Source organism: Phodopus roborovskii, unplaced genomic scaffold (assembly GCF_943737965.1).
Source record: "Phodopus roborovskii unplaced genomic scaffold, PHOROB, whole genome shotgun sequence".
Lineage (NCBI taxonomy): Eukaryota > Metazoa > Chordata > Mammalia > Rodentia > Cricetidae > Phodopus > Phodopus roborovskii.
In genome coordinates, this window is record NW_026126408.1 from 15176961 (window position 1) to 15202758 (window position 25798).

Below are 25798 nucleotides of genomic sequence, written 5' to 3' on the forward strand. Positions count from 1 at the left end.
ACTGAAGCCAGAAACCAAAATGAACCTCTCTCCTCCCCTAAGCTGCTTGGAAGCTTGTAGTGAAGCAGAAGTCGTTAACACATAAGAATGGTGAGTTGATCTGATTTCTTACAGAGGCCAATGTAAACTGACCTTCTGTGTTATTAGGAAAAGAAGGCTAGTCCACTAACCAGAATGTTGAGAATCAGATTCCTCTGTTTATATGGAAGACAAAGTAAGTGACTCAAATGTCCTTTTTAAACAGGAACAATTTTTTTTTTCTTTGTCTACGCAGTTTCCTCCCTGGAGACATAAAAACACAATGGTAATCTGGAAATAATGGGCCAGGTTTCATGGCTTGTGAAAGGAACTTTATTCTCTCAAATAAACCCTCCCCCCATCCACTCCTTACTTTGTTGATTTGTCTTATTATCCTGATGGTGTGAAACACTTCCTGAGCTTCATCTGCTGTGTGTCCCCATCTAACACGGTAGCAAGTTGAAGCAGGACTAATCCTTCATTCTGGTTAGAAAATCAACCCTAGCAAGAGGCTGGCCTCACTGAGGACATACTGCTTTGGGAATGGGTCCAGCTTGGCCCAGAATAAAGTAAGAATTGTGAACATCACAGAACTAGCTCCAAAGCAAAAAAAAAAAAAAAAAAAATGCGAGAGATGTCTATAGCCTCCAAACTCCCAGAAAGAGCCCACCAAGAAGGCACCACTCCCAAGCCCAGTCACTTCACCTGCAAAAGGGCAGGGAAAGCTCCCTGGAAAACAGCCCCTTTGGGGAAAGATCCCTGGCCCTACAATGGCAGTTTTCTGTTGAAGCGGCATTTTCCCCAACACATTATGCAAAGGCAAGTTGGAGAAGATGCTGAGGATTGTTATTTCCTAATTTGATTCTGCCATTTCCAGTAATGGAAAACTGCACTCCAGCTATCCATCTTAATAAGTGACAGTCGCATTTCGTTACAACTTCCTTAAATAATTTCTTGTGGGTTTAGAAGGGGACGAACAAACAAGAAAGAGTGCTGGTTTGTGGTCTCTTGCATGTCAACATCTCAGGAGCCGTTAAACAAAGCAAGAGTTCCCCTCTGGTTGAGAATTAAGTGATCAACCTATGCCAAGCCAGGAGGTGTTTGCCAAAAGCACTTCTCATTGGTCCAAGGCAAAAAAAAAAAAAAAAAAAAAAAAAAAAAAAAAGCTGTTATGTGTGTTCGCAAATGAGTAATAATAGCTAGTACATGTGATGTGACAATTTATATTGAACTGTGTCCCTCCTACATGATACTTTACAGCATAGGGAAAGATAAATCTATAAATGGACTCTTCCCCTCTTCCCCTCTTCCCAACTTTGTAGCTGTTTACAGGCAAACAGGTACGTAAAACATTCAGTACAACAAAAGAATAGAACACTGGATTTCAGTTTTGGTTTCCTTACTATGAGCCATGTGACCTTGACTATACAATGACTTTTGTCTCTCAGTGTTTCCAACCCCTCTACTGTGATAACATGGTACATGTCAAAACTTCATGGGATCATCATGAGGATTAAATGAGAGAATGAAAAGAAAGAATGTCTTAAACTATAAACATTTACAAAGACACCGTCATAAACAAAAGAATTCCTCTTCCCTCCCTTAACCTTCCTTTCTTTCTCTTTCCCCTTCTCTTCCTTTATTTCAATCTTTCTTTCTTCTTCATTTTCATATCTCCTAGTCAATAGTATTGTTTTCTAATTTGAAACTCTATAGCTAATCTTATGTGTCAACTTCACTAGATCACAGGATGCCCAAATATGCAATCAAATATTATTCTGAGTATGTCTGAGAGGGTGCTACTGGATGATCTTAGTAGTTAAATAGTGGAGTAAAGTTGTTTGTTCTCCCAAAGAGTGTGGCCACCATCCAATCAGCTGAGGACATGAGCAAAGTAACTGAGTAAGAAGGAACTTGACCTGTCTGGCTACTTGAGCTGAAACATCATCCTCTGCCCTTAGACTGAAACTTAATCCATCAGCTTTCCAAATTCTCATGCCTTTGGATTTGGACTGGAAATTATGCCACTAGTTCTCCTGGGCCACCAGCTCACAATTTCAGAGTTCTCAAGCTGCATAATATGTGAGCCAATTCTTTACAATAAAATATGGAAAGATTGATAGGTAGATAGCTAGATAGATAGATAGATCATCCACCTGCTGAATCCTGTTTCTCACAATAAACACAATACAATGAAATGAAAGAATAATAGTACAGAACTTAAAATTGAAGATAAATGAGACAAATGTAATGAGAAGTTCAGCTGTAACTCAGAGCATGGGGCTTCACACTTGAACTCCAACTCCATGTAACTTCAAGGTTACATGGTTTATCTCAGTACTGTTGTTCTGCTCTCTTCTGAGCCCTCATTATGTGCTTAGCAGTGCACATGCATTATCCCACTTAATCCTCACAAGCCTGTTATTATCTGTTCTCTGCCCTCACCTAGGAAACACCAAGTCTTAGGAAATTCAAATCACTCACCTACCATCCCAGAGCCAGTGATGAACCAGTGTACCAGATTTAATTCTTCACCAGTATACCACCATCTCCCACTTGCCTCTATGGTGGAAGAATGGTAGCTACATAGTTTAACATGGAATCTTAATATAACCCAAGCCAAGTAGGCTTAGACATAATGGAATGAATGGCTCTATCACAGAAAAGCACACAATCAAGGGGTCTTCAATGATTTTGGTCATATTCTGTTCCATTTCTCTGAATCTGTTCTTATCCATGTGTCAGTTGCATCTCACCCTGGCTTTCCTCATGGAGCAAAATCATGACAGAGGATCTAACACAATGTTCATGTCTAAGACCATACAGAGGGAAGAGGGAGATAAATCTTCTCCTCTGGAACCTAGGGCACACCAGAAAACTCCATCCACTCTTAGTCAGACCACCCCGAGAGGTGGTCGAGGTATGACCATACATTGATTAATGTAGGTAGGATCATTTCCTGGCCCTACACAACACCCAGGCAAAGAGGAGGAAATTACACTAATTGTCCAAGGATGAGGTGATCTGCATCTTAGCTGCACCCCATGCAGGAAATGTGGTGCCATTTGACAGAAGAGTAGAGTGATACTAGTGTGCAACCCATACTAGGACATCTAAATCACTGTCTGCCTCACATACACTAAAGTGCCAGGGCTCTCCTTTGTTCCTTCCTCTGAGCCAGATGTGGCCTGACCAGTCAGTATCTTTCATTCCTTCCTTCTAATCACACAGTGATCCAACAGACATCTAAAAAAACAAAAACAAGCAAACAAACAAAAACCCTACCACACATGAGCACCACTGGATTGACACTCCAAAGCAAATACCGTGTCATCCCAGTCTCCAGAAGACTTGCAGTGGTAGAGCAGGCAAATGCCCATAATGAATGTGTCACTGAAGAGGAAGAAGAGGAGGAAGAGGAGGAGGAGGCACTTGTTCAAAGAAGGTGGGGTGCAATGTGTGCAGAGGTCATGCATGGTCTCAGAAGCCTGAAGCAGACCCCTAGACCCTTTCATCTCGACTGGAATCTGCCCAAACTTCTGGATCTTCCCTAATCCCTTTGGACCACAGCCTTCTTCTCTATTTTTTTTTCTCAGACTTTGAGCCCCTTAACATCTATGGTGCTTGCTCTAAGGGTTCCCAATTCAGCTCCTCCCTCTTTTCTCCTTAGTACAGCTCTCATTTATCCATGCTCAGCTTGCTCTCAACCACCTTTCATTGTAAACAGGGAGAGGGGCTGTCTTTAAATATTCTTATTTGTAGCCTGCCTGCAGAGTAGCTGTTGTTCAATACATATCTATTAACAATGGTAGCTACATTGATAAAGGATTCCAATCCCTAGAGCTGTTACTCAAATGCTTTTTGACTACTTCTAAATTCATTTCATCCTGAAATATTTATAGTCTCAATCATCAGCAAGTTGCCTAGTTGCTTATTTTTACTTGTTTGTAGAGTGAGATTAGCAACTGGCTTCTCCTTGTTCTATAGATTTTTCTTAGCCTTAGAAGTTTAGATGTTCCCTAAGTCTCGTGAGCTTAGGAGCGAGTCATTTTCACCACCCACATTTTAATGGATGGAAAAAATATAATATACTGAAATACAATATATTATCTAGGGCAGCCATAGCAGAACCAAGCCTGCATTTTTGTTTCCTGGTAACTTGTGCTCCTGGGTTTTCTCAACCCTTCCATCATCAATGTCTTCTAAAAGGTACAGGTGAAGAGGAGCTGGGTGCATAGCAGGCAAGAAGAGGAAGGGGGCAGGGAGATTTGTTGAACACTTGCTACATTACACCATACATGTGGTCACAGATTTTCTTGTGGACCATATTATTTATTCTGGTCTTAGACAGTTATCATTATTCTCCTTATACAAAATATAGGAAGATAGAAGAGCCTAGTCTGGTGACATAGACCTGCAACCCCAGTTACAGGAGTCTCTCACAGGCAACTTTGTGAGAAACTATCTTAAAATAATAAAAACAAAAGTAGAGGACTGGCCTACAGAGGACACGTATATCACCCTCTCCAAGATTCAGGAGACATCACAGAAGAGAAGGTGGAAAGAACGTAAGAACCAGGAAATTGAAAGGAGTGTTTGCAAAATGCTGTCTTCTAGATTTGATAGGCTCTTGCCCCCATGAATTCACAGCAGCAGTGGCTATCTATACAAGACCGGGTTCCTCGTTGTTCCATCATGGGTGGGAGAAGGACTCATATAACCCCACCCCTCCCTGTGGAGCTATATGCATTTAGTAGCTTCTGGGGAGGGAAAACATATTTGTCTGTCATATAGCCACTAGGAAGTTGCCCTTTCTCTAGTAAATAAGCCCCCAGCCATGCTCACACAGGCAATCCTAATTAAATTCAATGGGCAACAACAACAGAAAACAGGAAAGGGTGGTGCTTGTGAGGGGAAGGATTCAATGTTTGGGAGAAAGGGATAATAGTAAGAGAGAATCATTGTGAAAATATTAACAGTGCTGTGTGTGTATGTGTGTGAAAACATGAAAGCGACAAGTAATTTTTAAATAGAGGATTTAGGATATAGCTCAGTGTTAGAACCCTTGCCTAACATATCCAATTCCCTGGGTTTAATCCCCACTTACTGTTGCCCCCCCACACACACACACACAAAAGGAAATAAGTAAAAAAGAAGAAAAGAAAATACAGTTGAAATCATGTATCTAGCTTGTCCTGGCTAATAACAGCAAAACTGAGAGTTAAACCTCATCCTCAACCCAAACTCTACCCCAGCCTTTGCACCATTGTGTCTCCTAGAGTCAACAAATCCATGCATTTGAAAGTGCTTAGGAAACAGCATCTGGAAAATGTCTGAGCTGAGCATCCCTTGTGGCCTGATTGCACTGTCTTGTGGTGTTCTCTGTTAAAGACTTGATGAGGGTGGCAGATGTAGCTTGGGAAATGAGTCTTTCTGGTCCTCCAGCTGTCACTATCTGGCCGAGTGACCTTGAACAATCCCACTTCTCAGAGCACATCCACAAGGAATTTTAAGCTGATAGGTAGATAGATAATTGAACACTCAGTGGAGGGGCCTGTTAATAACTTTGGCTCTCTTTGCATCTGATACTCTTAAAGATACTTGAGAATTTAATGAAGATCTTAGAAGTGAGTTCAGACTTTAGCTGCTGTGCTAGCACAGTTGCTGTGGATAAAAAGCCCAGAGTTTAGAATACCTGCTTGCAGGAGAGTCAAGGCTCAAAGAACTGTTCTGCTCCAAGTGGACTGTCCTGGCTGATCCCATGGTAAAACCTAAAGAATTAAAGTTCTTTCCAAGAACCAGCTGGAAATGAAATCACAGTACAAGGTGGGGAACAAAGGAATCTACTAGAACAGAAAAGAGAGGAAGGGAGGGGGGATGGGAGGGAGGAAAAGAAAGGGAGAAAGGAGGTTTTTACACATTCAGGAACCTCACCACCACCCTCCCCCCCCCCCAATAAGAAGTGAAGTAGGAGTCAGTGTGGAGTAGAAAGGTACTGGGTTGGCAACCTGATGCAATGTGCCCATGGCTGATTCTATAGTGGCCCATGAGTGACACTAGAGAGCACATTCCTTTCCCTTGTGCAAAATACAGATAACAAACTTCATTCCAGTTCTCTCATAATGCTACCCTAAGAGTTCAGTGAGGTAAACCAGAAGAGGATGGACAGGTTGTTACATCACTTGGGGAATTCAGATAGCTTGGCCTGCCACTTTAATTCTTTCTCACTGGGTGGGGAACAAGACAATTGTTGTATAACACTACTCACTTCCATGACTGGACTATTTTAAAGGGGAGGGGTGACAACAAAAGTTTTCAGAGAGTCTACTAGGCAAAGTTGTAAAAGGGTATAAAATTATAAGATGGATTCTCATCCACTGTAAGGACTGAAAATACATACCTCCACTTTCACCCTGCCCTTGACAATAAAGCTATTTTGAGAGTTTGGCGGGCAGAATAATTTCTACCCAAGTCCTTTGCCTCCAAGTCTTCAGACCCTGTGAACAGAGACTTCTACAGAAATGGAGGGCTGAGTTTATAGACAGAATGGAGAAGATCCTAAGGCCTGTGGGGTGACCCAATGGGATCTCAAGACCCTGAAGTGTGGAAGAGAGGACAAAGAAGTCGTCAGAGAAATGATTATATAAGAAAGACGAAGCCCCAGTATCACAATGTATGTGCTAGAAATTAAACCGGGTCCTCTAGAAGGACAGCCATCTCTCCACCCTGACCCCCAACAGAGAGAGAGAGAGAGAGAGAGAGAGAGAGAGAGAGAGAGTGTGTGTGTGTGTGAGAGAGAGAGAGAGAGAGAGAGAGAGAGAGAGAGAGAGAGAGAGAGAGCTCATTCTTTGAAACCACTCTTGGTTCTCTAATGGTCTGCTCTCTATTCTCACAACCTGTGCCCACACTCATTCCCACATAAGAATAATCAGTCTTCCGTGTCTCATCATGCAGGGTACAGCCCTCTTCCTCTATCCAGCAGTGTGTTCGGGTTTAATGCTTCCTGTGTCCCAGCTGTAAACAACCACCAAGAACTCGGAGTGATAGAACTTTTGCTCAGTGGAGACTGTGGTTCTCCTGGGCTCTGGTATCTGTCTGTCCCAGAAAAAGGTTTGGTTTGGTTTGTACATCTGTTTACGTTTAGAAAAATAAAATTGAACACCATGGGCTTTGAAGTCCTCTTTTCTTTCCTTTTTTTTTTTTTTTTTTTTTTGAGACAGTGTTTCTCTGTATAGCCCTGGCTGTCCTGGATTTCACTCTGTAGACCAGGCTCAGAGATCCACCTGCCTCTGCTTCTTAGTTGCTGACATTAAAGGCGTACATCACCATGCCTGGCTTCAAGTCCTCTTTCTATAAACCTAATTTTCTTCATATTCCTTGGAATTTCAGAGAAATTAACATTGTTGGTGATATAAATAGGCCATACTTGTGTTCCTTGTGTTCTCCTTCCAAACACTGCCTAAGTCCTCTGTTATCAAGCCAGAGGTTTAAACCATTCTTTAGAATGCTCTCAAAACTGATGTTATCACTGAAACATGATGTTCCCACATCAGCCATGACTCCAGGGCATTGAAGCTAATCTCTGCCCACCCGTGTTCCAATAGAGAAAGAATTATCGACTCAGAACCAATTGGTCCCACTGCTGAGACATTATCAATCTGTGGTACCAACATGTGCTCCACTGGGACTCCTAATCTGTGCTCAGTCCCAACCTTACTGTGTCAGTGGCAACTTTAAGTTTAGTCACTAATGAGGCATCCTGTCCTCACGCAGGTTTGACGTAGCTCCCCAGGATACCATGTGCCATTTGGGGAAAGCCTTCATGTCTGTGGGCCATCACTAACAAGGCTGTTGAATCCTAATAGGTGGGCACCCACTCAGTCCTACTCATGGTCAAGGCTGAGTAACTGGGGTCTGGGTTCAGTCTCTTAGATGAGTCAGTCTTTCTCTGCTTCTCTGATATGTCCCCACAGAGCCTTCAGGGATGAGGCCCTCTGTCTATCACCCACACACCCAGCTTTGTCCTTCAAAATGCTCTTCTTCCTATGTCAACTGCAATATCTTGAGCACTTCTACCCACCTTCATCTCTTCCCAGGCAGCACAGCAATTACCCTCTAGCAAACCAAAAGCCATGAGACCCATTGTCTCAGGGTGGGGAGGGAGACTGATACTACTGCTTCTTGCAAAAGTTCCTGGGTAAGGGAACAGAGGCCTATGGGAGGAAAACACTGTTAACTGCATAGGTTTGGAGCACACACCATTGCTGTTTTAATAATCATGCTGCCACAACCAAATTACTACAGTTGCAGGAGGAAAACTCTGCTTAAATATTCTCATCACCCTTTCTCCCATAGGATGGTTGGAAAGGCCCTCTAGTTGCCTGTGATCTGAGTCATCACAGCTATTCTACCCACCAATACAGTGCCTTCATTTCTCTTCTTGTTAGGAGTGGTTTCATTTGGTCCTCACTCTTACTAGACTGCGGGGTTCTTAAGGGCAGGGTTTCAGATTATCTGTGGAAGGCAGGTACCAACAGGAGACAGATGGTTCAATGATATCAGATAATGTAAACTATTAGTTAACAGAGGGACTTTTTCAAAAAACAAAGGTTTAGGAAGTATACAGGGAATAGTTTGGGCATCCAGAGCTAGCAGAGCTAGGGAGGGATGAAACAAAAGGAAAGGATGGGACAGAGTTAAATATCAAGTCAAAATGATCTGAGAGAGGTCTATGAAATGTCACTTTCCCAGCTTCAATCTCCTCTGGTCAACTGGATTCTTTACTGGACAAAATACAACCAGGCCTGAGGCTGTGGGTACCACAGTTGTCATCCATTCCTCTCTGTCCAAGCTTCCTGTAGCCTGTGTGGGTGCTAGATATTGTGAGGTCCCTGTCTCTTGTGAGTCTTACAGTCCAGACATGGCAAAGGGAGCCTTACGTGGGGCCTCATTTCACTGCAAGTCTACAATCTGCTATTCTGCTTCCCTTTGCCACACTGAATCACTGGTGATTCTAAACCCTAAAACACTCAGTGTGAAAGACCCACTCCATTACTTAGAAGCTGCCTTGCAACTAGAATGGGTTATTTGAGCCTGAACTATAACCTCTGTAAAGACAAGGTTTGCATACTTTTCATGGTTATGAATGTAGTATGATATCCATATAGGCACTTGATACTTGTCAGATAGGTGAGTGAGCCACTGGGAAGATCTTTAAATGAGCACAGCCATCAAGCTCCAGATGTGCTTGTTCCTATAGAGATTTCCTGGGGACAGAACCACCTAGAATCAGTCATGGTTTCCAGTCTTACTCCTCCCCTCCTACTAATAACTGAACCATGGGAAGTAGACCCTGACATGCTCCAAGAGTAGAAAGATTCTTCTGGGATGCATAATTTCTCATTTTAATACACACAAAAATCATTAACAAGCCTTTCCTAGGTTCCAGACATATCAGGCTATAGACAGAGATGATACCTAGGTAGCTAGAAACATAGATAGATAGATAGATAGATAGATAGATAGATAGATAGATAGATAGATAGATAGAATGGGGTAGCTATCAGACATATTAACTAATGTAAAATTGAAAGGTTTAATATAGTAATCTTTTAAAGAGTGACATTAGAAACTCACAGAGACATGGTTGAAAGGGTCCTGCCCACATCCTCAGCTTGCTCCATCAGCATAAGGAGGCTTTTTGATTTGGGACATTTTCTGACTCCACTCTGGAGGAGGCCTGAAGTTAAGAAACTTGATAGTGTAAGCATTTTGACAGCTCAAATGGGATGGACAGGGATTCTGACACTCTGGAAACAAAGAATACTGAGTGTTACAGCTTGGATGGAAAGGTATTCTGACAATTGGGAGCCAAGGAATACCACAGGTCACAGTAAACATAGCAGCTTACTGCCCTGCTTCAGGGAAATGCTTGCCCAGTATATCAGCTCTGCTGGAGCAGGAGAGGGTTTCCTGGCTCAGTCCCCTGGAGAGCTGAGTGTAACAACTTCATTTTGCCAGGAGGATACAGGAGAATGGCTGCCCTCTTCTGGGTGGGCAGTAGGACAGCCCAAACTCCCACAAGCTGAACAGACACAGGGTTTATATAGGGATTCTTAGGGGGCAGAGTTTTCCAGGGAGATTTCCAGGGTGGGGCTTGGTCAGATTTCTATTCCTGAGCTCAGACTGGCTAGTGCTCAGGGATTGGTTGGTTTTCTGTATGAGTTTAGGGTCAGATTTGGCTCTGGTTTCAGGGACAAAGTGTGTTTCTTTCACTGGTCTTTTTTAGCTTTTTGGCTCTAATTTTAGGGCCAGGGTTTATTTTTTTCACTGGTTCTGATTCCACCGAAAAGTGTTTCTTTGACACTGGTTTCAGAGTCAGGGTGCATTTCTTTGGTTCTGGTTGCAGGGACAAAGTCTGTTTCTTTGGCTCTGCTCAGGGTGTTTCTTTAGTTGACCCTTTTCTTACAGGTAGGAATACAAATATTTCTAGTTATCATGACAAAATTAGTAGTGGAAAATGTTACTGTGGTAATAGTTGGAAGCAGACTGGTCTGACCTCTCCCAGAGGTGTTGGGTGCACAAGTGTACTATTGGTAGAGGTCAGAGCTGGACTGATCCAAGTTCTTTCAAACAAATCACTCAGGGGTCCACTTATTCTCCTGAGCACAGTGAGGGAGCACAGAGAAGAGGCTGCAAGGGAGGGAAGGAACACACACACACACACACACACTCACACACATACATTCACACACATACTGCATGCATATTCATTTGTTCATTAAACACATCATTGAGCCCCTCTTGCCCTGCACTAGTTGATTCACAGATGAAAGAAGATGGGGCTTTGGTTCTCAAGGAAATCAGCCCCTCAGTTGAGAATGCAGTTACAGCTTCCTGAAGTTTAGCATTACAAGAGGAGGCATGATTTCACAAAGATTCTAAGCAAGAGCATCCGTCCATCTACAAAGTGCCTTTTTCTATCCTTTGCGTCTGGTGAAGAAAACCCAGAGGTGGCATCACTTGCTCTAACAGTGTCTGTCCCCCAGTCTTACACAGTCCTAATCACCACCTTGGGGTGTTGAAAAGGAACTGAGTTGTCTTCTTTGGAGAGAATGGACCAATTAGTTGTTTCCCTCATCTTTACGGCTGCTAGGTGGTCCCCTTACACAATCATGTCCTATGTCCCTTCTATTCCCATTGCAATGCACAGTGTCTCGTCTCGTCTCCATCTTCCTCCAATAGGAAGGGCTACCTCCATCTTCCACCAATAGGAAGGGCCACCAGGCTTTCCCTTATCTCTTCCAAAATCCCAAGACTCTCAGAATAGATTTGGCTGAAATTACAGGACTCTGAATAAGTGAGTATTGTCCTCAATGTAAGTTAGTTTTCCTGAAACCTGGCAACAAAATTAGGGAAGACATTAAAGTAGGAGGAGACTTGGGGAAGAAGAGTTTTATTGTGGGAGGAAGAGGGGGCAAGAGATGGCAATGGGGAGGAAATGACTAAAACCCATTAGGTACATGTATGAAGCTACCAAATAATAGCAATAATAATAATAACAGATGCAAGCAATTTACTGAGTAGTAATTCTACTATGCATCAAAAGGAGAGTGGAAAAGGGCCCACAGGAAGATGCCAACCCACCCAGTGGAGGCCTAACAAGCAGGTGACTTGCTTTGGGCATTGGGCTCTCTCCCTCTGGGAACATCTGAGACAGCCTTTGTGTGACATGTGCCAGAATTGTACTTAAGGAGCAGCAAAGCAGACTTTTATCTACTGACATCTGTCCCTCACAAGATAAGGTTGCTTTTCTGTCTTAAATGAGATGGCACCCCCATTATGAAAAACCAATTACATGGCATACATGTGTTATGTTCATGTGTATGCATGCATGTGTGTATATGGGAGTAGGAGCCAGAAGATGACCCTGGTGATGTAGAATAATCCTTCTGTAGACTGTGAAGATGTGTTACTCTCATTGCTAATAAAAAGCTGATTGGTTGATAGCTAAGCAGGATCTTCAGGGCAGAAAGAACACTGGGAAGAAGGGCACAGTCATGGGAATCAAGAGGAGAAAACACCAGGCAGGAAAGAAGCAGCATGTGAAGTGTGTAGATGAGTGAACAAGCAGCACATAGGTTAATAGAAACGAGTTAAGTTATTAAGGCTAGCTATTAAGTCAAAGCTATTGGCCAAGCATTTATAGTTAATAAGAAGTCTCTGTGTGGTTATTTGGGAGCAGCTAGTGGGAGAGTGCTTACTGGTGGTCTAGATGGAAAACTCTGCCTACATCTAATATACTTCCTTGGTTGCTGTCCACCTTTTTTTTTTAATTTTAAATAAAAAACAAACTTGTTTTACATGCCCCCTTCTTCCCCTCCTCCCCTGCTCCCCACCAACCTCCACCCCCTTTCTGCTCCCCAGGGAAGGTGAGGCCTTCCATGGGGAGTCTTCAATGTCTGTCACATCATTTGGAGCAGGGCCTAGGCCCTCCCCTGTGTGTCTAGGCTGAGAGACTATCCCTCTATGTGGAATGGGCTCCTAAAGTCCATAATACTAGGGATAAATACTGATCCTCTACTAGAGGCCTCATATACTGCCCAGTCCTCCTAACTAACACCACGTTAAGGGAATTTGGGTCAGTCCTATGCTGGTCTCCCAGCTATCAGCTCCCCCTTGTTCAGGTCAGCTGTTTCTGTGGGTTTCTGTAGCCTGGTCTTGACCCCTTTGCTCATCACTCCTCCCTCTCTGTAACTGGATTCCAGGAGTTCCGCTCAGTGTTTAGCTTCTGCTTCCATCCGCTACCAGATGAAGGCTCTAGGATGGCATATAAGGTAGTCCTCAATTTCATTATAGGGGAAGGGCATTTAAGGTAGCCTCTCCACTATTGCTTGGATTGTTAGTTGGGGTCATCCTGGACAGTTCCCTAGTTAGTGCCAGATTTTTCTTTAAACATATAATGGCTCCCTCTATTATGGTACCTCTTTTCTTGCTCTCCTCTATTCTTTCCATGCTGATCTCTTTTCATGTAAAACCTCAACAAACATGAGTAGAACCAGACTTTGTTGTTTAAGTTAAAAATGAGTTAATGTAACTTAAAATAACTAAGAGCTTTTTTCTATACTTCCTCATTGTTGAGTATGTGTAGAGCAGGAGAGCAGCGATCTCTAGTATAACACTAAGAGGGTCAGGAGTGGAATTGTTATTTAGTTCTTTAAGAACGAGGTCATAGATTTTTATCTGCCCTTGCTCCATTATATTTTCTCTCCCAAACTAGTTCATTGTTTATTGATCCACTTTATTGATTTTTCTCAAAAATAGTCAATTCAATTTTTACAAAAGTAACTTGTCAGTTGAGTGGCAGAGGTGCATGCCTTTAGTCCCAGCACTTGGGAGGCAGTGTCAGACAGATCTCTATAAGTTGGAGGCCAGTCTGGTCTACAAAGCAATTTCCAAAACAGCTAGGGCTACACATACAGAAAATGTATCTTGAAAAATCACCTTTTTTTAAAAACCAGGATCTCTCATTATCTCTCTTGAAATTTACCAAGTAGGCTAGGCTGGTTGACCAGCAGCTCCTAGGGAATCTTCCTGTCTCCGTTTCCCTTCTACTTGGATTACAGGTATATGCACATGAGTTCTGGGAGTTGGACATAGGTCCTTGTGCTTGTACAGGCAAGCACCTCCCCCAAGAAGTCCCTCATTGCAAAGGAATAGTGAAGGTGAAGGGGCCTGAGTTCTGTGCTGCCTTCCATCTGCTTTGAGGTGTGAACTAGGCATTTTACTTCACAGCTCTGTTTTTATTGCTACAATTACTGAGCCAAGTAAATTCCAAGAACCTAAGACCAGGGACTTGGGGATCTTTGCCTTCTGGGGAGTTTTCCTTGTCCCACTAGGTCTGTGTGAATTGTTCCTTCTTTGCACAGCCCAGGGACCTGCTCTTTCCTTCTGTATGGTGCTTGTCACATTATTTTGTCTTCATCCAATCTGTTGGTTCCACTAGGGTGAAGCCATGTCATTTTGTTCTTTCATTGTATCCCCAGAATCTGAGATACTCCTTAAATATTGGCTAAATCTATAAATGTGATGTAATTCAGGGACCATCTTTCCCTCTCTCATGCCCTTGGAATCTGGAAGTGAATCAAATGCTAGAGAGATTTTCTATCTGTTTCTGTAAAAGAAATCTACTTATATTTTTTGCAGTTAAATTTTCTAGTGTGAGAGAAACAGCAAGCTATTTGTAAAGGAGTGGCAGCCACCTCCCCCATTGGTCCATTCATATTTATAGGCATCTGGGCCAGAACTATTGCTGTGCCGGCGAGTGCTCAGATTGTCAGTGAGGCTTTTAGCCATTTGGAAAGCACAATAAACTCTCCACTGCCATCTGTACCAGCTCATGCTGGAGTCATTCCCTCCCAGGGCCTCACCTGCTGTGAGGCTGCTTCCCCTCCCTAGGATTGGAGGAAATGGACAAATCAACCCTGAGCACGCTTCAGGTAGCTCTGTGACCTTGCATTCCTCCTGGTGACCTTTCTCATGTTGCTCTTTGCATGGGCAACTCCAGCCATTACATTAGCAACACACAATTACACCTTCAAGGTAGAGTCAAGTTCAGGTGCTGCCAGGACATAAATACCTTAATGAAGTGACAGCCATGCAAAACTTCAAAGTGGTATAAATCAGGACTCTGATAGATACAAAGACAGGTTGGCAGGTTCATGCCCCAGTGTAAAGAAAGTTAAAAGGGAGAAGGGGGGAGAGGGGGGAGAGAAGGGAAGAGGAGGAAGAAGGGAAAGCATGGAGGAAGGGAGGTAGAGGAGAAAGGAGACAGTGGGGACAGATTGGAAACAGCTTCCCATGGCATCACATTGTTCCTGAGTGATTTTGATGTTTTTACCCAGTGTTGGCACCTCATCCTTGGCTTCTCTGCTGGCACAGTCTTACTTCCAGCTTTTATGGGCAGCAAGCACTACCCATCAGTCATAAGACAGTGTCTGGAGGTCACACCTTGCCCATGATGATGAGAACAAGTGGGACCTCTTCTACATAGACCCTTAACTTTATCAGATTTCCAATGAAATATTAATCTCATCAGAGACATAAGTGCTAGAGGTTACTATCCAGCCTCTAACACCAGGCAGGACAGAAGACTCCAGTAATCATGTACTAGCCACACAGTGAGAGAAAGAGCTGCTTGAAGGACCTCTAATGGCATTTGGCTGTGCACAGCAAAATGACCCTGGCCACTCCACTACATACATCAATCCAAGCACATGGGCCTAAGACTGATGCTCATCCTAAGTATACCAAGCAGAATCCCAAGTCAGAGATAAGATTTATAGGAAATGACAAGCAAAGCACCTGTCCTGGTCTCCATGGAATCTTCCAAGAGTTCAATGGCTACTCTTTGAGTACGCATTCACCTGTTTCAAAAGACAGCTATTTGCACTGATGCTCAAAGATTAGAGGCCTGTTTACTCATCCCACCACCCTCACAAGTATGGCTGCTAATAGGAGCAGAGTCAGGGAATATCTTTACCCACCCTACCCTGGGGATGGCAGGAACTAGGGAAGCAAAAGCCAGCAGAAATATGAGGCAAGTAACAAATGCAATTTTAAAATTTACACTGGTTATGTTAAAAAAAATACAAACATATAAAGTTACCCTGCCTAACCCTTTCCTAAGAAGCCTATGCCTACCCTTAGGTGTGTACTGCTGTCTTTTTTCTTAATAAATTCCAATTTCGTTTCAAAAAATTAATCATAGCAATGAATTTTACTTAATTTGATAACAAGATACCATGCTTTCAACACACAAACAACACCAAGATTGACATATCTTGTGGTTTTTTTCATAGTAAGGGCTAATCCTGTCCATATTTATGTCCATAATGAACAGCTTCATGTCAGTTGTGTGATATTAAGTTACATGTATGGAATGGCCCGCGTAATGGGTCACCTGGCTCTAGAGGAATCTCTAACTATTCTTGAGCTTTTTACTTTAGGTGCATGGGCAAGTGAAGAAAAGGCTCTCTGAAGATACCAGAACCATAAATCACATGGGAGCCATAGGAATTAAGGAGAGCAAATGAGACCACACCCACCACAAAGAACCCCTCCAGTTCTAGCTCAGGGTTCTCATACTCCCCAAAGGGCAAAGCATTCTAAGATTCATATATTAAGAGACTTTGGTCCCCAAAGACAAAACATGGCTAGGATTTGGATACAAAAACAATTTGCCAAAGGTTGTATCTCTTGGCTTATTGGCTTACCTTATTTGACCTGCAGACCAATACCTCATCTTTAAAATTTTTAACTGGGCATCCATGCATAAAATTTGAGTGATTTTTACATTAAAATGTGGGTTTTCCGCTTCTTCTGAAGTATCAGATTTGGGGAAAACTGGGCCTGAGTTTCTGCAAGTCAGCACACTGCCAAGGCCAATATACCTTACACCTGACAAGCACCAGCCTTTCCTCCTTCACAGACCAAATACCTCCTCTCTCCCAAACCCAACTCCCTGGCCCACAGCACCCCACTGTGTTTCCACACATCGCACACTCACTTCATTATTTGTTATTTATTTATTTGAAGATAAGAAAGACAGGAACTTTTTGCCACTGTGTACACTGAAAGTGGGGAAGCAAGTGAGATGGAGTTCACCACATGCTCTCTCTAGCTTGCCTGCCTTTCTCACTGTGACCTGCCCTGAGGACCTATAAGTGTGTGAGCCATGATGTCTCTGTCCCCACAGCTTACCTGAAATCACAGTTCCAGATGTTTCTGCCATCATTTTTCCTCCATCGCTCTGCAGGTTTGAATGTCTTAATTATTCTTCCTTTCTCTGTGTTTAAGTTCGCCAGCTCCTCCCTGAAGCAATGAAACTGTCCCCTGCTCTGCAGTGCCATATACCAATCATCTGGAAAAGGAAACAGAAATGACGCCCAGATGCTCTGGCTTTTCCCTTTATTCAGCTCCATTTCACCCCCTACCCCAAAGGGAATCTGCCTCTCACGGGCAGGAGAGGGGTATATGTAAACCAAAAACCACACAGCCACATTGGACATAGTGGCCACAATCCCAGTGTTCAAGAGGCTGAATCAGGAACAGGACAAGTTCTAGGCCCATCTGGGGCAGTGAGACCCTATCTTAAAACAACAGTAACAAAAACCACACAGGTGAATTGATCCCTGGGATCCTGCAGTGTGTTATTCTCTTTGGAAAAGAGACTCTACTGGTACTATTTGAGAGTAGAGGAGTTTCCCCATCACATGCCACATTTTCCAACCTTATTATAGTCCCATCCCTGAACCCCAACTATGAGGCGGAGAACCTAGGACTGGGCCTGGGACATACATTCCCTCTGAATGTGGTAGCTCCTGATCATCAGAGCTGGTCCAAGGCTTGCTTGTTTTATTTAGTTTTCCACCCTTGTGTCCCATCTCTGATGGAGAGTCAGCCTCTGCATACACAGCAGAAATAGAAACAAGCATGGGGAACAAGAGCAAACCTTAAGTATAGCAGTCCTCAGTTTATAACCTTGCTATCATCTTTATTATAGCCAGACAACTGTGTGTGCTCTAGGCCTCAGTTTCCTCATCTATGAAGTGACAACCCAGAACTGTGGGTCAAGTCTTAGAATCAATGTGAGGAATCTGATGAGGATCCATCTGCAATTCCTGAGCCCAACTCATGATATATGACCAGGAACCCAGAAAATAAATGTACTTCTCTATTGAGCTATATAGAAAAGACCAGAGGAGCTAGGATTTGGCTCAAGCAACATGCAAGGTCAGCCCTCCTTGGCTGACTACAGGCTATTCAGTAGCCAGCCTCAAGGAGAACAGCAAAAGATGCCATTAAATTTGTGCCTCTGTTTGGGAAGCACCCTGCCATTGCAACATTGATACTATCCCTTGCCCACATCTCTGGTTAGCTGCACTGTTTGCCTAGCATCCTTGCTTGGCATGGTTACTCAGCTCCTTTGTCTCTTGCTGCTCTCTACCGTAAATTATTCCTTTTCTCTGTGGACAAATGCCTCTTGCCTCCTCCCAAGACAGAGATCTTTGTGGGACTTAGCTCTCCATCTCTTTCTTTGCCCCAAAGCCTCTTTTCTTTTGCTTTGTTTTTCTATCTTTCCCTTTCTAGCCCACTTTTTTTTATTATCTAGTATACACAAAGAAGTACACTTTAAAATTACCATGTGTATTGCTTGAGTATAATCTGTTTTGAAGTGGAAGGCTTTATATTTTTCTCTCTTGGATCTACCATGCTTGACCCACTCACTGAAGTTCTGCTTCATTCTCCTTAATACCTTATGCATATTTCTCTCAGATCCTCTCTCTGTATATTAATAATCTGTGTCTCCTAATAGCTTGCAAGCTCTAGGCAAGAAAAGGCTGTGCCTTCCTCATCAGCACATGTCCTAACTCAGAAAGGTGCTCATAGCACTGCTCAAATGGAATGAATACACACGGCTATAACTGGCACTAGTTAGTTCTTGAGTAGACTAAGCAAATAAATTCCTTCAGCTGGGATATGGGGAAAGTCCAAGTAAGATTTGACACATCTAGATATGAGGGCTCAGAAGCATCCCTGGGAAGCTACCAATAGTTATCTTGAAGCTTAAGAAGACCTTTTCCTTTACATGTGAGCGAGATCTCTAGACCTGGACCAAATGACTTGCCTTTCTCAGAACCAGAACTTATGGTTCTGACTAGAAGCACCAGGTAGTGTGCCTACTCCTGGAGCATGGAGCAAAGGTCAGCCTTACCCAAACACCACATAGGCACCAATGGGGAAAGCAGAGTAACATCAGGAGAACAGAAGGCTTTGCTGCCTTCTGTAATTCTTGTTGTGTTTTCACTAGAGGAGAATACACAAAGGTTTCACAGGCAAACTGTCCACCATATGCTTTCTTGGGTTGCTATGCCTTTACTTGTCCTCCTCTTGCTTCCTCCATTGTCTTCACAAAGACCCAATCCAATGTTTGCTGTCTCTTTGTTCCCTTCATAGTTGCCATAGATATCTGCAGCCTGACCCTGAACAGTGGCCACTGATGAGTACAGTGAGTGACCAGTGCTGGTCATCATGGTGAGCAGGTCTCTGCATCACAGAGCAGGTGAGGGCTGCCGCTGGGAGACACGCCACTTTGCAGAGCACCGGGTGCTTATTTGGATTAATGGCTTTCAGAGCTGCCAGATTTCAAATGTAAATTAAATATTTATTGGTGATAGGTGGCAAGGAAAAAAGTATACTTTGGAGGTAATTATTCATGTGTTCCCACGCAGCTGTCACAGAGGCACAGCTGCATTTCAGTAACAAACTCCTTCGTAACTCCCCACTCCAGAGCTGGAGCAGGGGCAGTTACAAGGGCTTGCCATTCATTATTAATTTTGGCTTTAAGTCACAAACATGTACGAGGTGAGCACCGCAGTACCCATTTTACAGATGAGAAAAGTGCATAATTCATCTTCAGGTAGGAAAGAAGGAGTTAAACCTTATGCAGCCTCATTAAAGGAGGAAGTTAGGTTTTGTTTGTTTGTTTGTTTATTTTGTTCACTTGTGATGATAGGGACCGAACCCAGAGCTGGATACAAGCTGGTACTTACTGGATAAGTACTCTAGCCCCAAGCCACATCCACAGCCCAGCTTAATTCTAGAAACACAGCTCTGGCCAGGATGTCACTCTGCTGCTCAACTCCCTTCCCGATTATCACTTTTAAAATATACATATAACCTGAGTTGAGGGATTTTCAAGTTACCAGCATCACTTCTTTTTAGCAATGATCTATGAGATAGATATTATAACACTTTTGTGAAAAGCACTTTCATATCAATAATTGCAATTCTGTGGCCCCTGAAATGGCCAAGTCTGATGACCTGAGTTGAGTTCCTAGGCTCCACACTGTAGGAGAGAATCAATTCCCAACTCCCACAATCTGCTCTATAATTTCCACTTGAACAGTGGTTTTACACACACACACACACACACACACACACACACACACACACACACGTAAAAAGTATTATAACTGTGTATAAACTAAGAAGTGAACCAGAAATAAATGGCATCATGTGGCTAGTTAGTGTCCTGCAAAAGTATTTTGCCATGTATACTTCTCCACAACCAATACAGAGTAGTGGTTGGCAGATATCTTAGCCTACTTAGTGAGGTCTAGGCCAGCATGAGACCCTGTCTTAAAAAAAAAAAAAAAAATAAGGTGAAGCCGGGTGTTGGTGGCACGTGCCTTTAATCCCAGTACTCTGGAGGCAGAGGCAGGTGAATCTCTGTGAGTTCGAGGCCAATCTGGTCTACAGAGCTAGTTCCAGGACAGGCACCAAAGCAATACAGAGAAACCTTGTCTCAAAAAACTAAAAAAAACAAACAAACCAAAAGAAAAAAAAAAAAAAGAAGAAGAAGAAAGAAAGATGAATGGAACCTGAGAAACAATAGCACATACACACACCATAGCAGAGAGCACCCTTGAATACATAGCTTACTAAAATACACTATTGCACTGACAAAGAAGCAGCCATTATAAGGATATATAAGACAGGGAAGCCCAATGCTCAAAATAGCTCAAGATGCCCCTAAATATCCAAGTGGTTATGTCTGATCATTAATCAAATGCATAGCATGACTGTCAAAGAAACTTGCCTCCTCTCTCAGAACAAAAAGAAAAAATGAGTCTGTTCTTTCATCTCAATTTAAGTCCCTAGCCATCACTCTCACAGATAATTGTCCATTTGTGCAAACCCAATTTCTGATCTTTTCAAATGTTCATCCATCGTGCTGATAGTGAGCCCCATTCCACACAGCCGTCTGACCTCCTTGAATTCTCTGGTATCAGCTGACAGCATTTTTTTTGACCCACTTATGCTTTCTTTTACATGCCAAGTGTCTCATTTGAATATGTGTTTAACCTCACAGAGAATTTGATATGAGTTCTTTGCCCTTGATAATGGCCCACCATTGTAGACTCTAGCATGTCTTGCTATAACAGGAGAGGAAGGGTAACTGGATGACCTGGCTGTGTGGTCAGAAGCTTGACTATGAGATTATGCTAAGGCTAATTTCAAGTTGATATATGACAAAGGAAGATATTCACCTCACTTTATATCACACGTCATATAGATATAAATATGTATGTATGTATGTATGTATGTATGTATGTATATGTATACTAGAGACTCAACTTGGAAAGGACCAAGCAGTAGCCAACCCTTCTTATCTTCAGATGAAAAAAACTAGGATCCTCTTGAAGTTTTTGATCAAAAAATAAGACTTCTGAGACTAGAGAAAGGGCCCTTCTTCTTCAGACTTCCTTGGATATTTCCTGTCTGTGCATATGTAGGCCAGAGGACGTTCTCAGCCATTGCCATCCTCAAATGCCATTAAGACAGGATCACTCCTTGACCTGAAACTCACCCACCAGACTAGGCTAACTGACCAGTGAGCCCCCTGGGACCTGACTATCTGTCTGCCTCAACACTGGGGTTTAAGTATGCACCACCATATCTGAGCTATTTTTACATGGGTTCTTGTGCTTGCAAGGCAAATACTTCACTGACTGAGCTCTCTTCTCAGCATGCTCTCTGCTTTGTTAATGTGACAGAAAGAGTTATAAACCTAAATGTATGACATCTAAGTTACATCCTGGTTCAGCCACTCTTGACTTGGGAAATCCAAAATGCCTTTTGAAACCTATTCTGGTATCTAAAATGTGGATAATTGTATCCATCCTCGCAACCTACTGTGGTAAGCAGTGATCTCCTCTGCATATATGAGAGCTGCCCTCAGCAACTCTGTCACATGGAAGGTCACTGTAGACTAGGGAAAAGGTGCTTTGCCTCTGTGTGGACTAAAAGCAGAGGAAAGTGACATTTCAAATGCCTCAGGCTCTTTGATCACCTTGCTCTTTAAAACAATGACCTTGGAGCTGGAAGGTGACTCCATGGGTTGAAGGTGTCTGCAGAGAGTCTGATAGCCCGAGTTCAGATCCCCAGAACCTACGTAAAAGCAGGATCACAAGAGTTCATAATCTCAGCACACACCCCTCTAGGTAGATAGGAACAAAAAGGCCTCTAAAAGCTCATGGGCCAGCTAGTCTGGCTTATAAAATGGCAAAGAGGTTCTGTCTCAAAGGAAGGCAGAAAGGCAAGGTCTGAAGCCCAAAGCTTGTTCTAGGCCCTCTACACACCTGCTGTGTCATGCATGTGCCCATTCCCCCTCCCACCCCCATTATCAGGCAAACTCATATCCACAAATGAGCCTGGGAGATATGGAACAATAGCTAGAGAACATTTAAGACTATACTCTTCTCCTCTACTGTGTGTGTGTCTGAGGAATCAGGAATAAAGAAGGGGTCTGGGCAACTAAGGAATGATGAGAATGGGAGAAATGGTCTTCTCCAGGGAAGAGCCCACCAATTGGTTACTCTGAAAACATACATGCAAGTACCACTGTACAGACTGAGTAGGTTAAATGTAGGAATATATGTGTATGTAATATACATATATGTATTTTAAAAGAAATTGTGAGTTTGAAAGAGAGCAAGAAGGGTTTGGAGAAAGGAAATGAAAAGAAGAAATTATATAATTACATATAATCTAAAAAATAGAAGATAGAGAGATACAGAGAGAAAGAGAGGAGAGAGAGAGAGAGAGAGAGAGAGAGAGAGAGAGCCTGTCTCCACACTGAGAAAGATCCCCAGTAATGTCATATCTTGGAATGTCTACCCTACCCTATATCTCTCCAAATTCTCCTGTCCCTTCTGTTTGTGCTGTTAGAGATCGAGTCCCTACTGACAAGTACATGACGGCATTCTCTGTGAACTCCAAAGCTACCTGTAAGACAAATCAAAGCTAGATGGCCTTCCATTCCTGCTTTGGGCCACCTGCAGGCCTTTCCCATGGTACAAGTAACTGGGGCAGCCACCTGCTCCTCACCTCTCATGCACTGCCCTATTCCCAAGGATTCCCAACAATTCTCTCCTGATCCCCAGAAAGAGAAGATTTCCTGATTTAACAATGTAGGCCACTTCCCAAATTTTTCCTTTCCAATTACTGAACATGGTCACAGGTCTTCTGGGCATTCAGTTCTTCCTGTCTCAAGTGGCCTTGCTATGTCCCAGTGCTTTGAACAATAGAATACATCAATTATAGTGAAATAGCTCCAATTTCTTGGCTCCCTAATGCCACAAGGCCCTCTTGGGAGCAATAAACTGTGTGCTCATCTAAGACAATCATCTCACTCCCTCTCGATTAACGTCTTTAAAATCCAAGCTACTGTCCCCAGGAATAGCAAGACCCCTTCTTGGAGTAAATCATGAGCCACTGCCAGCACCCCTCTACACTCCAATTTCAATTTCACAAACATGAATAAAGTCACCACAAATAGAAGCAGCCATCATAAATCAGCTTCCTCCCTTACAGAGATGCCTTGTGGTCATGGGATTGAACTGAGGTCACAGAGCTGGAGCAAGGGTCTCACCCCAGAACATGATAGGTGAGATCTCTACATCATTCAATGCAGGAGTCAATGGATGGTGTCTGATGCTCATAAATCAGGAATCAGCAAGCCAACCATTACTTAAAGGTATGCAACAAACTCCAAGTGAACAGTGAATGAAAGCCAGAGACAGCTCAAGTGCTTGCCTTCAGGAAACTCTACTAGGACGGGAGCTGGACAACAGGGCACTCTCTCTTTCCTTTTGAATACTTGTGTATTATTCAATTTGTTAACCGTATGAACTGATTTACTTCTTCAGGTGAAATCAAACAAAGAGGAAAGTAGATAAGAGTGAATTACAGGTCCAAGACTACAGAACTAGAAAAGAATTGAGCTGGCCTCTTCTCTAATTCACCTCCAGGCCTTTATGTATTTACATATGGTGGAAGCATGCTCAGACAGTAGAAACTGCTGGCCCTACATATTCCAGGTCACTGCTTCTCAGAATTGTCTAGTCTCAAAGCAGAGTCCTGTAGTAATGGTTGACACAAAAGTAGATCGGGGAAAAGTGTGAACCCAAATCCTCTTCTCTCATTGTATGCTGAAGGCCACAAGGGTCTTGTTAGCAGGACTAATTGCCACTTCTATAATGGCAGTCTCCATAGTGGAGGCTCCCCACTGAGTGGTGGGATGGTGCTCCAGGGAGTCGTGTTAGCTAAGTCTGGACCCACTGATGAGAAAAGGAATGTTGGGGTATTTTCATATATGGACAAAAGCTGAGGCTTTTGTTCAGTGGTACTTTGGTTCTCTGATTTGGGAAAGTTGTTCAAAAGGGATAATTTTAATTGATGAGCTGATACAAGCTAGACTCACTTGGGAAGAGAGTTGCATAGATTAGGATGCTAGTGAAAATGCCCAAGAGGGATTTTTTTCTGAATTTGGCTTAACTAAGATTGGAAGACCCATCACATTATAAGTGGCATCATCCCCTGAGTTTAAGTCCTGGATTGTGTAAGAGTAAACCCAACAATCAGAGCAGCAAGTATGCATATATTCATTTCTTTATGCTCCTGACCATGGACAAGGGGCTTCAAGTTTCTGCCTTGACTTCCCTACAATGATGGACTTTAACCTGGAATTGTGAGCTGGATTAATCCATTTTCTACCAAAGTGACTGTTTGCCAGGGGTGTCTTATCATAGCAACAGAATTGAAAGAAGAACACCACTTGACATCTCTGGGACTCACTGTGCTGATCAATACAATGAGGATAATGATAGTACCTACCGCATAGGAGTTTCTTAAGGAACAAGTAAGTTCATATATATTAAACACTTAGTATCATGCCTGGCACAAGCCAAAGTTCTTATTGGTGTTGATTCTCCCAAATACTATGCCAAACTCCTACATTACTTTTCAATAAAAACATATAAATACAGTATTTTGTGGACCTGAAGCCATGAATCCTATTTGACAGAGGGAAAAATTAAGAAGAAAGCTAGTTATTCTTTAAGATTCCAGAGTATTGACCATCTTCTGTGAAGACAATGTGAGGATGGCTCGCCATGCCAGAAAACCAATGGGACTGCTCCAGCAGATACTGTGCCAGGACGTTTCTCACCTGATGCACCAACAAACAAAAGGCAGTGCCAACTGATACAAACTTCCTGGAAAGTAACTAGCACATTCTAGCATGTCAGGAAGACTCATCGTTGAAAATGAATATAAGACCAAGACTTGACAAATGTCAGATGACACAAGCATACACTGCATCTCTCCAATAAAAGAACTTCCATTGAGGAAATACTGATGGGAAAATGTTCAAAGATATTTTCAAAAATATAGCTAAAATCAGCACATATGTGGTACACATATATACATGCAGGCAAAACAGTCATATGCAAAATAAATAAATATAAACATATCTTTAAGATCCTCTTAAATTAAATAAAAATTTGTATAAATAAGATATTTCACCAGATAATTTATTAAATGAATTTGAGATTTTTGAAATTAAAATTGATATTCTTAGCAGTAGAATAGACAGAACTAAAAAGAGAATTAGAGAAATGAATGATGAGAAAACAGTAGAAGTTACTCAAAATTAAGCCCAGAGAGATTTAAAAAAAAAGAATGTAAGAGTATGACATGTTAATTATAATGAGAAAAAAAGTATTTGACAACTAAAGATTTCTATTCACTATTAATTGATTGATTAAATACAGTACAAAGGGAGAGACACCACTAATTTTGTAGTCAAAGTTAGTATTACCAGTAATAAGATAACATCAATACTACATTACCCTGTTCCTACCCTTCACAAATA